Raw genomic sequence first — 13,555 nt, forward strand, 5'->3', positions numbered from 1 at the left:
TCCTTAGATTTAGCTTTTTTCTCCTGTGAAGAATCATGAAGCGTCCCGTGGGGGCATGTAAGGGTCTGTAATGTCTTTTGTGGTTATCTTCCCTGTTATGAAGATTTGATGAACGTGCATCCTGTTAAGGCTCGGTTCCCCCTTTCTTTCCTTGCGATAGCTTGTTGCTCTACGCCGACAGGTTCCGGTCCCGAGGCAGGCTACAGCCGTTGCTGGTATGCCAGGTCGCGTGCCGTGGTCAAGGCCAGGAGGTGTGCAGCCCGAGGTCCAGTAAGAGCCCCTGAGGCACGATGCGCAGGAGGTCCCCCTTAGCGCTCAAGCGGCCATGGTAAGGGAAGAAAGGGAGTTGATGTGGCCGCAACGGGATTGCGGCAAGGCGTGAGTATCCATAAGGCCCAGACATTTAGCCGATCCAAGGGCGAGACTTATCTTGTGAACTTCGTGGCGATTCCTGCCATTGCGCTGGGGTTGCGCGCCAACTTGTGCGGCATAGCTAGGCTGACCCATACAAGTTTCCCTCCTCCCATGCTCTCCTTAGTGCTCTGCATCCTCAGGTCCCGGCCCTCGAGCGAGCTCAGCCGCCGCTGGTATGCCAGGTCGCGATGCCGTGGTCAAGGCCAGGGGGTGAGGGCTGGAGAGCCAGTAAGAGCTCCGAAGTCGTGATGCTCAGGAGCCCCCCTTTTAGCGCGCAAGCGAATTGCACGGGAGAAAAGGAGACTCGCAGTGCGGCCTGCTATTGTCCCCGCGGGGTCCCTGTGAACAGGCACAAGAAGAACATGGTTTGCCGTTACAGCCGTCAGCCTGCCGCTGGTTGGTCCGGATGAAGTGAAGGCACTGAGGGCCTGGTGAGGTGACGTGTGCGGGGCATGCCGCGAGCCAGAGCTCGACCGCTCAGATTTGTCGACGTGGCAGGGATGGACCCATGCACCAGCGCCGTGCCTGTGAGGAGGCCCCATGGGAGGCGATGATCGAGCATGTGATAATCGTGGGCAGGTTAAGCAAGGAAGGCAAATCAGTTTGGGTAAATGCAGGAAGATACGTGCCATTGGGTCCGGCCCGAGCGGCTTGGGGATGGTGCAGCCCGAGGGGCGCCCCTGCAAGGTAAGCTAAAGACATAAGCAAATGGGATACATGTCGTAGGGACGGACCCACACGGCCTGGGACTAATGCAGCCCAAGGGGCGCTCCTAGCTTAACGATCTTGGAAGATGTCACCTGGCTCTGTAGACAAAGCAGAGTTGGTGCAGCTGAAGGCGTGCGTTGAAGAAAGAACTCCTCGTGAGCCACCAGATCCCTGAGCCTCGGGAGGCTCTGGGGGCTCAGGAGGCTTCCCGAAGACCATCTCCATTCCCTCCAGGACGACGCGGTACCTGGCCTCTTGAGTTGCCAGGTCATGACGCATGGCGCGCTGATAGGCCGACGCCACGCTCGGCAAGCCGAGGGGCATGCGAATGTAGCTCTGTGGCGGGCCCTTGCAACGGCCCACACACGAAGGCCAGAAGCGCTCCTGAGACGCGGTCCTATTGAGCCATGGGACGTCGATGCAGACACGCAGCTCAGCACCCTCGCCTGGGTGGTGAGCCGCGCCCCGTGAGAGGCTGTCGCCGCGCATGGCTCTTGTGTCTTGCAGTTCCTGTGTGGTCGTGGGGATGAACTCCTGAGCGGTGGGCACCCCTTGGCCTGCGTTCTCTTGAGGATAACGTGCCGTGTGGCATGCCTCCAAGTGGTGCCCAAGTGCCTCCCTCATGAGGTCGGCAAGGCCTGAGGCCCTCCAGAAGAGAGCCCCCTGCCCGAGGAGGGCGCTGGGCGCACCTTCCTATGGCGATGGAGGGAGGCACCCCTGGGACGGACGCTGATCCTGACGAGGCTCCTGCCGCGACGCCATCCTCCTGAGGTCCTGCGCGGCGCAGCTGCTTCTTCTTGGGGATGGCCTCCGGAGGGCCCTCACTTCTGATGTCGGTGTCATCGATTGCTGCAGCTTGGAATGCGCGCTCGAGGGAGCACACCGCATCCCTTTGTTCACACGAGACCGTCATGACCCCACCACTTCCAGGCATCTTCAGGATGTTGTAGCCGTGGTGGGTGACCGCCATGAACTTTGCCAGGGCTGGATACCCAAGGATGGCATTGTACAGCAGGTGGATGTGCGCGATGTTGAAATCAATGAGCTCAATGCGGTAGTTGTCGCGCGTGCCGAAGGTGACAGGAAGGCGGACCTGCCCTATCGGTGTGGTGGAGCCATCGATCAATCCTGAGAAAGGTTTGGTAGGCTGGAGCTGCTCATATGGCACTTGGAGGTTGTCGAAGGTGTCGACGTACAGGACGTTGACCCTTCACCGCCGTCGATGAGGGTCTTGGTAACCTGCACATTGCTGATGACTGGGGAACACAACATCAGGATGACGCCGGCGGTGGCCGCGCACTTGAGCTGGTCTGCCAAGTCGAAAGTGATGGCGCACTGGGACCACTTGAGTGGGCGCGCGACCTGAAGCTTGGGGAGCACCGCATTCACCTCGTGAGCGAACCGTTTGAAGATGCGCTGAGAGGCTGGGGCCTGGACACCGCCCAGGATGCAGGCGATTGCACACGGCTCCTGGAAGCCCCCAGCCACCTCGTCTTGATGATGGTCGTCGTTCCTTTTTGGTGGCGGCAGTGGAGGAAGACCGATGTTGCCTTGGGGGCGATCCTCACGAGGCTGGTCTCTCCAGGGCCCCTCACGAGGATGGTCCTACCAGCGGTCCTCACGAGGCCTGTCGCGCCATTCCTGGCGCAGGCCACGGTCGTCCCAGCGTCCGCCTCCTCATCCTCCTCCACGGCCATAGCCCTGGTGGCCGCGCTCGAGGCGTCGACCGTAGCGTCCCCCGCGTAGGGCTTAGAGCTCTTGGCAATCGCTGGTGTTGTGGGTGTTCAGGTTATGGAAGCGCAGAATGGTCGGCTATTCTTGGACGACTCGGGCTGATCTCTGCCCCGTTTGGTGTTGGGCTCCGCAGCTAGCACTACTGCTTCCTTGAGCTTCACGTCCTTGGCCTTGGCTTTCTTCTCCTCTGTGCCTGCGGCTGGCAGCTCCAGTAGGGAAAGGCGCCCCTCCTTAGCTCTTGCGCACTTGGTCGCCAGGTTGAATAGCTCCTGAGACATGCAGAGCTCCTCGTGGATAGCGAGCTCGTCCTTCATCTTGACGTCATGGACACCATCGGAGAACGCGGAGATGATGGCCTCATCCGTGACCTTGGGGATCTTGAGGCGGGTGCTGTTGAAGCACTGGATGTACTTCTGGAGGGTCTCCCTTGGTTGTTGCTTGATGCGGTGTAGGTCGGTCGTGGCCGGCGGGCGATCGCGAGTGCCCTGGAAGTTGGCGACGAAGCGGTCGTGCATCTCGTCCCAGGAGGAGATCGAGCCGTGCTGCAGGTTCAGGAGCCAGGTGCGGGCCCCATCCTTGAGAGCCATGGGAAACTAGTTCGCCATGACTTTCTCGTCGCCGTTGGCTGCTTTGATGCTTAGTTCGTAGAGCTGCAGGAACTCCGCGGGGTCGGCGGTGCTGTCATAGCGAGGAGGCAGATCCGGCTTGAACTTGCCTGGCCAGGCGACGCTGCGCAGCTCAGGGGTGAAGGCGCAGCAGCCGGCCGTGGTTAATGGGGTCCGCCTTCGGGGTGGAGCTTGGTCTTGTCGAGGTCCACGCGGCGCCGCTGCAAGCGGCGCATGGTCTTGACGAGGCGGCGCGGGAAGTGGGGGTGCAGCTTCTCGTGGCCGTGGGATTTCTTGGTAGCTTCTCTCTTCGCACGGGCACCGGGCGTGGCGGATCGCACCGCGGGGCCGCACGCCTTGATGCCAAGGCGCCGTCTTTGGGCTGGGGTGGTGGAGGCGCGCCTCGGGCCTCGTCGCCCGTAGCTGGCTGAGGGTGAGGCCAAGAGAGGGACGATGCCAGGGAGTCCCCTGCGGTGCAGATGAGCTCGGTGACGCTATCAAGCCACTGCTCATAGAGGTCGTCGACCAGGCGGTAGTGCAGGAGCTCGTTGGCGGCGAGGAGTGCGGCCCGCGCCTCCATGGGAGCGCGGTGTGCATGAGACGAAGAACCGGCTGGCGCCAGCGATGGAGTGGCGGTGCGGCCGTCCTGCCGCACCGAAGGATGCAGCAAAGACGCTTGCTGCTCGTTCCCCACCGGGCCGGTGGCAGGTTTGGCGGCGGGAGACGGAGAACGACGTGGTGGCCCGCTGATGGGATCTGTCTGAGCAACATGGGCGGTGAGGGCAGCCCGACGCTCAGCTCGAGCACGACGAGCGTCCGCCATGGAGACGATGGAGCGATGGAGCGACGAACTGACGGAGGGAAAGCTACGGCGCACCCCAAATGTCGGATGTGGGGTTCCGGCAAACCCTTAAGGTTCGAACACTACGGTGCACGTGGAGTCTTTTCCTCCCACCGATCTATGCCCTAACTCGCTAAGATCTCGCGGACAAACTCGACGAACTCGCAACACAGAAAGACACAAGATTTATACTGGTTCGGGCCACCGTTGTGGTGTAATACCCTACTCCAGTGTGGTGGTGGTGGATTGCCTCTCGGGCTGATGATGAACAATACAATGGGAAGAACAGCCTCCTAAGGTTGAGGCGTTCTTGTGCTAGGCTAACTTGTGTGGGTGAGAGTGATTTAAGATGTCCTCTCCTCTCCCCTTGCCTATTGTGGTGGCTAGTCCTACTTATAGAGGCCCTGGTCCTCTTCCCAAATATTGAGCGGGAAGGGAGCCAACAATGGCGGGAAAATTTGAAGGGGGACAACTAGTACAAGCTATCCTGACAAAAGTGGTCTGCGCCTGCGAGAGGTTCTGGTGGTGACGCCGTCTTGGGCTCCACGATGACCTCCGTCTTGCCGTCCTTCTAGTCTTGGTCTTGTTGCACCAAAATGGCAAGCTTTGCCTGATGCCTGGGTACTCCTCGTCTGCGCTGGTTTCCTTAGCACCAAAGAGGAAACAAGGACGCTGCGCGCGCTGGCGCCCGCCTGGTGTCGATCGTCATGGCTCACGTCACGAGAGCCTCGTGAGGTTCGCATCACCTTGATATCTCTGCTCCTCGTGAGCCTGCCCGACTAGTACACTCTATAGGAGGTCTTGTGTCGTCCTCCTCGCGAGGCTTGGCCCCTCGCGAGGGTCTTGGATGCCTTGTTGGTGAAGATGGGCCGTACGGCCTACTAGCTTAGCCACGCCGCGGGCCACAGGCAGGCAAGTCTGGGGACCCCCGTTCCCAGGACGTCGACAAACCCACTATCTTGGATTACAAGGAATTTATTTATGATAATTGTTCTTTAATAGATTGTATTTCCTTGTTGCAGTCCGTGCTAAATTCTCCGCATGCTTATAGTCAAAAGAAAGCTTTCACTAAACATATCGTTGATGCTTTAATGCAATCTTATGAAGAAAAGCTTGAATTGGAATTTTCTATCCCAAGAAAACTTTATGTTGAGTGGGAACCTACTACTAAAATTAAAATTAAAGATCATGAATGCTTTGCTTTCTGTGATTTGGGTGCTAGTCTTTCCACGATTCCTAAAAGTTTGTGTGATTTGCTAGGTTTCCGTGAATTTGATGATTGTTCTTTAAACTTGCATCTTGCGGATTCCACCATTAAGAAACCTATGGGAAGAATTAATGATGTTCGTATTTTTGCAAATAGGAATTATGTGCCCGTAGATTTCATTGTTCTTGATATAGATTGCAATCCTTCATGTCCTATTATTTTTGGTAGACCTTTCCTTAGAACGATTGGTGCAATTATTGATATGAAAGAAGGGAATATTAGATTCCATTTTTCGTTAAGGAAGGTCATGGAACACTTTCCTAGAAAGAGAATTAAATTACCTTATGAATCTATTATGAGAGCCACTTATGGATTGCATACCAAAGATGATAATACCTAGATCTATCCTTGCTTTTATGCCTAGCAAGGGGCGTTAAACAATAGCGCTTGTTGGGAGGCAACCCAATTTTATTTTTGTTTCTTGCTTTTTCATTCTATTTAGTAATAAATAATTCATCTAGCCTCTGTTTAGATGTGGTTTTATGCTTTTTAATTAGTGTTTGTGCCAAGTAGAACCTTTGGGAAGACTTGGGGAAAGTCTTTGCGATCTTGCTGTAAAAAACAGAAACTTTAGCGCTCACGAGATTTGCTGCCATTATTTACTGGAGAGTGATATTTAGTTAATTATTTTTGCAAATGATTAATAGGTAAATTCCTCACATCCAGAAATTTATTTTAGAATTTTTTGGGTTCCATAAATATTCGAAACCTGCATATTACTACAGACTGTTCTGTTTTTGAGAAATTCTGTTTTTCGTGTGTTGTTTGCTTATTTTGATAAATCTATGATTAGTAATAGAGTTTATGAACCATAGAGAAGTTGGAATACAGTAGGTTTAACACCAATATAAATAAAGAATGAGTTCATTACAGTACCTTGAAGTGGTGGTTTGTTTTCTTTTTCTAACGGAGCTCACGAGATTCTCTTTTAAGTTTTGTGTTGTGAAGTTTTCAAGTTTTGGGTAAAGATTTGATGGATTATGGAATAAGGAGTGGCAAAAGCCTAAGCTTGGGAATACCCAAGGCACCACAAGGTAAAATCCAAGGACAACCAGAATCCTAAGCTTGGGGATGCCCCGGAAGGCATCCCCTCTTTCGTCTTCGTCCATCGGTAACTTTACTTGGAGCTATATTTTTATTCACCACATGATATGTGTTTTGCTTGGAGCGTCTTGTATGATTTGAGTCTTTGCTTTTTAATTTACCACAACCATCCTTTCTGTACACACCTTTTGGGAGAGACACACATGAATTGGAATTTATTATAATACTCTATGTGCTTCACTTATATCTTTTGAGATAGATAATTTTGCTCTAGTGCTTCGCTTATATATTTTAGAGCACGGCAGTGGTTTTATTTTATAGAAATTATTGATCTCTCATTATTCACTTATATTATTTGGAGAGTCCCTTAAAACAGCATGGTAATTTGCTTTGGTTATGAATTTAGTCCTAATATGATAGGCATCCAAGATCGGTGTAATAAAAACTATCATAAAAAGTGCATTGAATACTATGAGAAGTCTGATACTTGATGATTGTCTTGAGATATGGAGATGGTGATATTGGAGTCATGCTAGTTGAGTAGTTGTGAATTTGAGAAATACTTGTTCTAAAGTTTGTGATTCCCGTAGCATGCATGTATGGTGAACCGTTATGTGATGAAGTCGGAGCATGATTTATTTATTGATTGTCTTCCTTATGAGTGGAGGTCGAGGACGAGCGATGGTCTTTTCCTACCAATCTATCCCCCTAGGAGCATGCACGTAGTACTTTGTTTCGATACCTAATTAATTTCTGCAATAAGTATGTGAGTTGTTTATGACTAATGTTGAGTCCATGGATTATACGCACTCTCACCCTTCCACCATTGCTAGCCTCTCTAGTACCACGCAACTTTTGCCGCTACCATAAACCCACCATATACCTTCCTCAAAACAGCCACCATACCTACCTATTATGGCATTTCCATAGCCATTCCGAGATATATTGCCATGCAACTTTACACCGTTCCGTTTGTTATGACACGCTTCATCATTGTCATATTGCTTTGCATGATCATGTAGTTGACCTCATATTTGTGGCAAAGCCACCGTTCATAATTCTTTCATACATGTCACTCATGAGTCATTGCATATCCTGGTACACCGCCGGAGGCATTCACGTAGAGTCATATTTTGTTCTAAGTATCGAGTTGTAATTCTTGAGTTGTAAGTAAATAAAGTGTGATGATCATCATTATTAGAGCATTGTCCCAAGTGAGGAAAGGATGATGGAGACTATGATTCCCCCACAAGTCAGGATGAGACTCCAGACGAAAAAAGAGGCCATAAAAAAAGAGAAAAGAAGGCCCAAATAAAAAAATTTGAGAGAAAAAGAGAGAAGGGACAATGTTACTATCCTTTTCCGCACTTGTGCTTCAAATTAGCACCATGATCTTCATGATAGAGAATCTCATATGTTATCACTTGCATATACTAGTGGGAATTTTACATTATAGAACTTGGCTTCTATATTCCAATAATGGGCTTCCTCAAAATGCCCTAGGTCTTCGTGAGCGAGCAAGTTGGATGCACACCCACTTAGTTTCTTTTAGAGCTTTCATACACTTATAACTCTAGTGCATCCATTGCATGGCAATCCCTACTCACTCACATTGATATTTATTGATGGGCATATCCATAGGCCATTGATACGCCTAGTTGATGTGAGACGATCTTCTCCCTTTTTGTCTTCTCCACAACCACCGTTCTATTCCACATATAGTGCTATGTCCATGGCTCACGCTCATGTATTGCGTGAAGATTGAAAAAGTTTGAGAACATCAAAAGTATGAAACAAATGCTTGGCTTGTCATCGGGGTTGTGCATGATTTAAATATTTTGTGTGGTGAAGATAGAGCATAGCCAGACCATATGATTTTGTAGGGATAACTTTCTTTGGTCATGTTATTTTGAGAAGACATAATTACTTAGTTAGTATGCTTGAAGTATTATTATTTCTATGTTAATATTAGACTTTTGTCTTGAATCTTTTGGATCTGAATATTCATGCCACAATAAAGAGAATTACATTGAGAATCATGTTAGGTAGCATTCCACATCAAAAATTATGTTTTTTATCATTTACCTACTCGAGGACGAGCAGGAATTAAGCTTGGGGATGCTTGATACATCTCCAACGTATCTATAATTTTTGATTGTTCCATCCTATTATATTATCTGTTTTGGATGTTAATGGGCTTTATTTTACACTTTTATATTATTTTTGGGACTAACCTACTAACCCAAGTGCCGGGCGGCGATGCTGATTCCCGCCAGCATCTATGGGGACAGGGCCCCTTTTCGGTTCGGTGGGAGGCGGAGAGCGCACAAAGAGCGGATCGAGGCAGTGCACGCGGGGGGGATTTTTACCCAGCTTCGGGCCGCACGGATGCGTAAAACCCTACTGCTGCTTGTTTGGTGTATATTGGATTCTTGCTCAGGAGCGATGGGCACTGCCAGACTGAGCGTAAGAGTGTCTCTGGGGTTCAACGAGCCGAGCTAGCCGAGTCCCTGAACTCCCCGACCTGCGGAACCCTTTCTACGTTGCGCTTGGGCCTCCTTTTATACTCAAGGGGTCACCGACAGGGGGCAATGTAGACAAGAAGGGTAAAAATGGAAAAGGATGGGTAGGTGCAGCTACCTCTACTGTGGATACAGTGTGCCCTACCTAACTCTGACGGCAGGGGACAAGGGCATTAAATGCCTGTCTGAGTCTCCTAAACAGTGCAAAAGGTGACCGTTAGGAGTGCCACCGTTTGCCACGATGGGCTTCTCTTCATCTCCGCTTGCCACCACGTACCCCTAGCTGCACGGCCTCCCGCCACGTGCGCTCTGGGAGAGTCCCAGAGCGACACGTTAGCAGGTGGGCTGGAGCGCGGGCACACAGTGGGGGTTTCCCGCAGCAAGCTCCTTGCCGCGGCCGTCGTCTTGTCGCGTCCGGAAGCTTGTCGCTCGCCGGATCTTGCCGGGACGCAGGGCGCATCGCAGCAAGCTTTCTTGGTATGTCTTGAGTGGCCTTCCCGGCAAGCTCCTCTTGCCGGGGTCTTGTCTCGTCCCAGCAAGCTCCTCTTGCCGGGGCCTTGGTTGGCCTTCCCGGCAAGCTCCTCTTGCCGGGGCCTCGGTAGTCCTTCCCGGCAAGCTCCTCTTGCCGGGGCCTCGGTAGTCCTTCCCGGCAAGCTCCTCTTGCCGGGGCCTCGACTTGAATACTTTGTTCTTGAATGGCCTTCAAGGGAACCACGGAGGGTCCTTGCGGTCACCCGGCAGGCCTTGCCACGGGGCGCTGCAACTGCCCGTGCACGAGTTCGGGGTAATAGGGTACCCCTACTCTAGTACACCGACAGGAGCCCCCGGGCCTGGGCCATACACGGTGCCGAGCGCTGTTGGGCCAGGCCCAAAACAGTGCACGGGCACGCGCGGCCTAGGTCACGCCGAATCTAACTCTGCTCCCACCGCGCACGCCCAGAACGGCACGCGTCAAATGCGGCATCGTGGGAGAGATCGTGGATGGCGTGCGTGGGGCTAAGCCCCCCGAGCATGCGTCATGCCACGATGATGGGGACGATTCACGCCCTCCTCTTTAAACGGAGGTAGGTGTGAGGGCGTGGTGCATTTACTGGACGGGGATGGTGCGCGGTTTTCGGGACATCCACTCCCCGCGTTCACGGGGCGGAATGATGCTGCCTCATCTGTCGCCTCAGTTCTGCATCCCCACCACGCGGCTCCCATGCGCTTGAGGTCATGGACGGTGGATTGGGAAATTGGGCCATGGCAAGCGGGTTGGCCCCGACTCCCTGCCCTTCCTGTGCCTTGATTCGCTGAGCGGGGCGGCTGAGCCCCCACCTCGCTCCTTTATAATGAGTGGGATGGGAGCATGGAAAACCCGCACTCTCTCATCTTCTCCTTTCTTCGGCTTATGCTCCCCTTTCTCTCATCTGCCATGGAGAAAGGGAAACCAGGCCCTTCCCCGGTGGCGGCGAGGGTCGCCGCCAGACAGTGCCTCTCTTCCTCTTCTGCGCCCGTGGTGGCAGAACCAGTCTTGAGGGGAAGAGGAAGGGGGCGAGGTCGCGGACGAGGTCGAGGACGAGGTCGAGGTGCTCGGGGAAGAGGCGGACGGGATGGCGCGTCAGCTTCACCCCCGCCGGCGGCTCTTCCTCCCACGGCGGTCCACATAGGGGACGACCCTTGCGAGTTCTTCGTCAGGCTGCGCCGGGCGCCTCGTCGTCGCCTCCGGCTTCCAGCTCTGTTTGCGCGCGTGATGGAAGTGGAGCCGCCCGAGACGCTGAGACTGCACATGAGGGGTTGTGGAATCAGCGGCACGCGAGTCCGCGTTGCATTCCCAGCCCCTAATGTGATGTATCTTGATCGAGGGTGGAAGACGTTCGCCCGCATCCACAGCTTGACGGAGGGGTTTACCCTCCATTTTAAGTTGATGGAGGGTGATCTCCTCTCCGTCAAGGCCTTCGGGTGCTTCGGCACTCGGGCGAAGTGCTGCGTGGATAGCTCCTCCGATAGTGAAGGCTCCTCCTTGAGCGAGAGCGACGAGGAGGGGAGCGATAGCGACGACGAGGGTAGCGGGCGGCGGAGTAGCGGGTCCGACTAGGCGTCGGGCGCCGCCTTGCGCGGCACCGGCGACCCCATCGTCCGCGTCGCCGGCTTCTTGAACTCCCCGGGGTCGTCTCCTTGGGCGGCTGGCGTAGGGAGGCTGCGGAAGGGGAAGAGGGCAGGCGACAAGGCCGTCAAGCCGGAGTACGAGGGCGTGGTGCCCTCGACAGCGTGCTGACGTCCTGTCGCCCCGTCTTTGAGCCCTGCTTCCAGCGCCACCGTCGCCGTCCAGCCTTCGGACGTCCCCTGGGATGTTCCCTTGGTGTCTTCTGGCACCCGTAGCTCGCCTAGGCACCCCTTTTGCCCTTTTCGCCTCCTTGACCTGCCTCCTGAAAAAAAAGGGGAACAGGAAAGGGATTACGGGCATCTTATCTTTTTAATTTGTAAGCCTTTGGGCGTTAGCTGTATCTAAAATCTGTAATCCTCTCTTTCATGTTTTTCATCCTCTATGGACTGTACCTGAACGGGATGTTTTTTAATGAAAAAGGGGGATGCTTGCCGGGTTATTTGTCTCGCGAGTTAAACCCACGCCAAGGAACAAATCCTTGGTATCCCTCGGACAGACATTTCATCTCCCGGCAACAGGCCCTGCCGCCTTCCCACGTCGCTCAACCTTTCTCACGCTTTTAACGGAGGCAGGAACGAGGTGGGTGCGGTCTCCTCGTTTCATCCCTTTGCTGCCGCGACTACGACCGAACTTGGCCCCGGGAGTGAGCCCCAGGGCCTAGAGTCGAGGGAGCACGGCAACTTCTGGGAAGAAACGTGGTTTCGCATTCCCCAGTCCATAAGAGGACGCATGATGAGGGATGAAGGACTTATCTGATAGCGCAGCCCTCGGCAACTCTGGTTTGCCATGGACGATTCTTGGCACTCACAGCCCCCGGCGATGCTGGCTTGTCGGTAAGGCTCTTATCTGCCGCAGAGAACTTCAACGTTCTCGACGCCGGCTTCCGGCAAGCTGGTTGCCAGGAAGGCTTTTATCTTCAACAGAGAACCTTGACGTTCTCGATGCTGGCTTCCGGCAAACTGGTTGCCAGGAAGGCTTTTATCTTCAGCAGAGAACCTTGACGTTCTCGATGCTGGCTTCCGGCAAACTGGTTGCCAGGAAGGCTTTTATCTTCAGCAGAGAACCTTGACGTTCTCGATGCTGGCTTCCGGCAAACTGGTTGCCAGGAAGGATTTTAGCGAAGAGATTCGTTGTTCTTGACACCGGCTCCCGGCAAGATCGTTGCCGGAAAGGCTTATGGCGAAGAACTTCGTTGTTCTTGACGCCGGCTCCCAGCAAGATCGTTGCCAGAAAGGCTTATGGAGAAGAACTTCGTCGTTCTTGACGCCAAAAAGATTGGCCCTAAGGGCGTTGCCAGCCCCCGGGCCGTAACTGCGTTCAAACATAGCAAGTGATTAGCGTCTGGAGTGCACTTAACTTGTTTACGAATTTTGACTTCTGCTACGTATTCCCTATGCCTGCTGGAATGCTTCCCGGTGCGTGTGATCCAGCCAGCAGCGCTTGAGGGAACGGGCCCTTAGCGGCTACTTCGGGAACAGCGCCTCCCGGAAAGGTTTACCTTCTTGGTTCTAGCGCAACTGCACAAGTTGCCGAGCGGACTCGAGGCAACATGGAGCGCAACTAGCACCGAGAAGGCTCCACGGCATACAGGTCTATGCAGAAATCTTAAATAAAGAGCACATGCTATCTTCCTGTTCGACCCCTCTTTGTACGTCCACCCTACGCTTTCTTGGGAGACTTGCTGGTGCAGGCACCCTTGCCGCGAGCGCCGAGTGCGGAACTTCAGCAGCCTCCTGGCGGGGTCGCTATCGACAAGTAATCTTGTCGCAACTAGTTGCAGCTCGCTTAAGTTGTTGAGCGGACTCGAAACAAAGTAAGGGCGCTTGCAGCTCTCTTAAGTTGCTGAGCGGACTCGAAGCAAAGTAAGGGCGCTAGCAGCTCACTTAAGTTGTTGAGCGGACTCGAAACAAAGTAAGGGCGCGACTAGCTACGAGTTGATTCCTCCGCGCACAGGTTTTTCGTACAAAGAAAAAGATCTCCAAGGCGGATAACTTTATACAGAAAGGGAATATCTAAAGTTTTGCATGACTTAGCTTTTTTTTGTTGGCGCACTGGCGTCGTTCTCTTGCTCGCCCGCTCCTTGGGAGCCATGACGATGAGGATTTAGCTTGTGTGCCCGCCGGATCGGGTTCGCACAATCTCGACGCCCCCCTACCTGGCGCGCCAGAGATGCCGGGCGGCGATGCTGATTCCTGCCAGCACCTATGGGGACAGAGCCCCTTTTCGGTTCGGTGGGGGGCGGAGAGCGCACAAAGAGCGGATCAAGGCAGTGCA

Source organism: Triticum dicoccoides, chromosome 5A (genome assembly GCF_002162155.2).
Source record: "Triticum dicoccoides isolate Atlit2015 ecotype Zavitan chromosome 5A, WEW_v2.0, whole genome shotgun sequence".
Lineage (NCBI taxonomy): Eukaryota > Viridiplantae > Streptophyta > Magnoliopsida > Poales > Poaceae > Triticum > Triticum dicoccoides.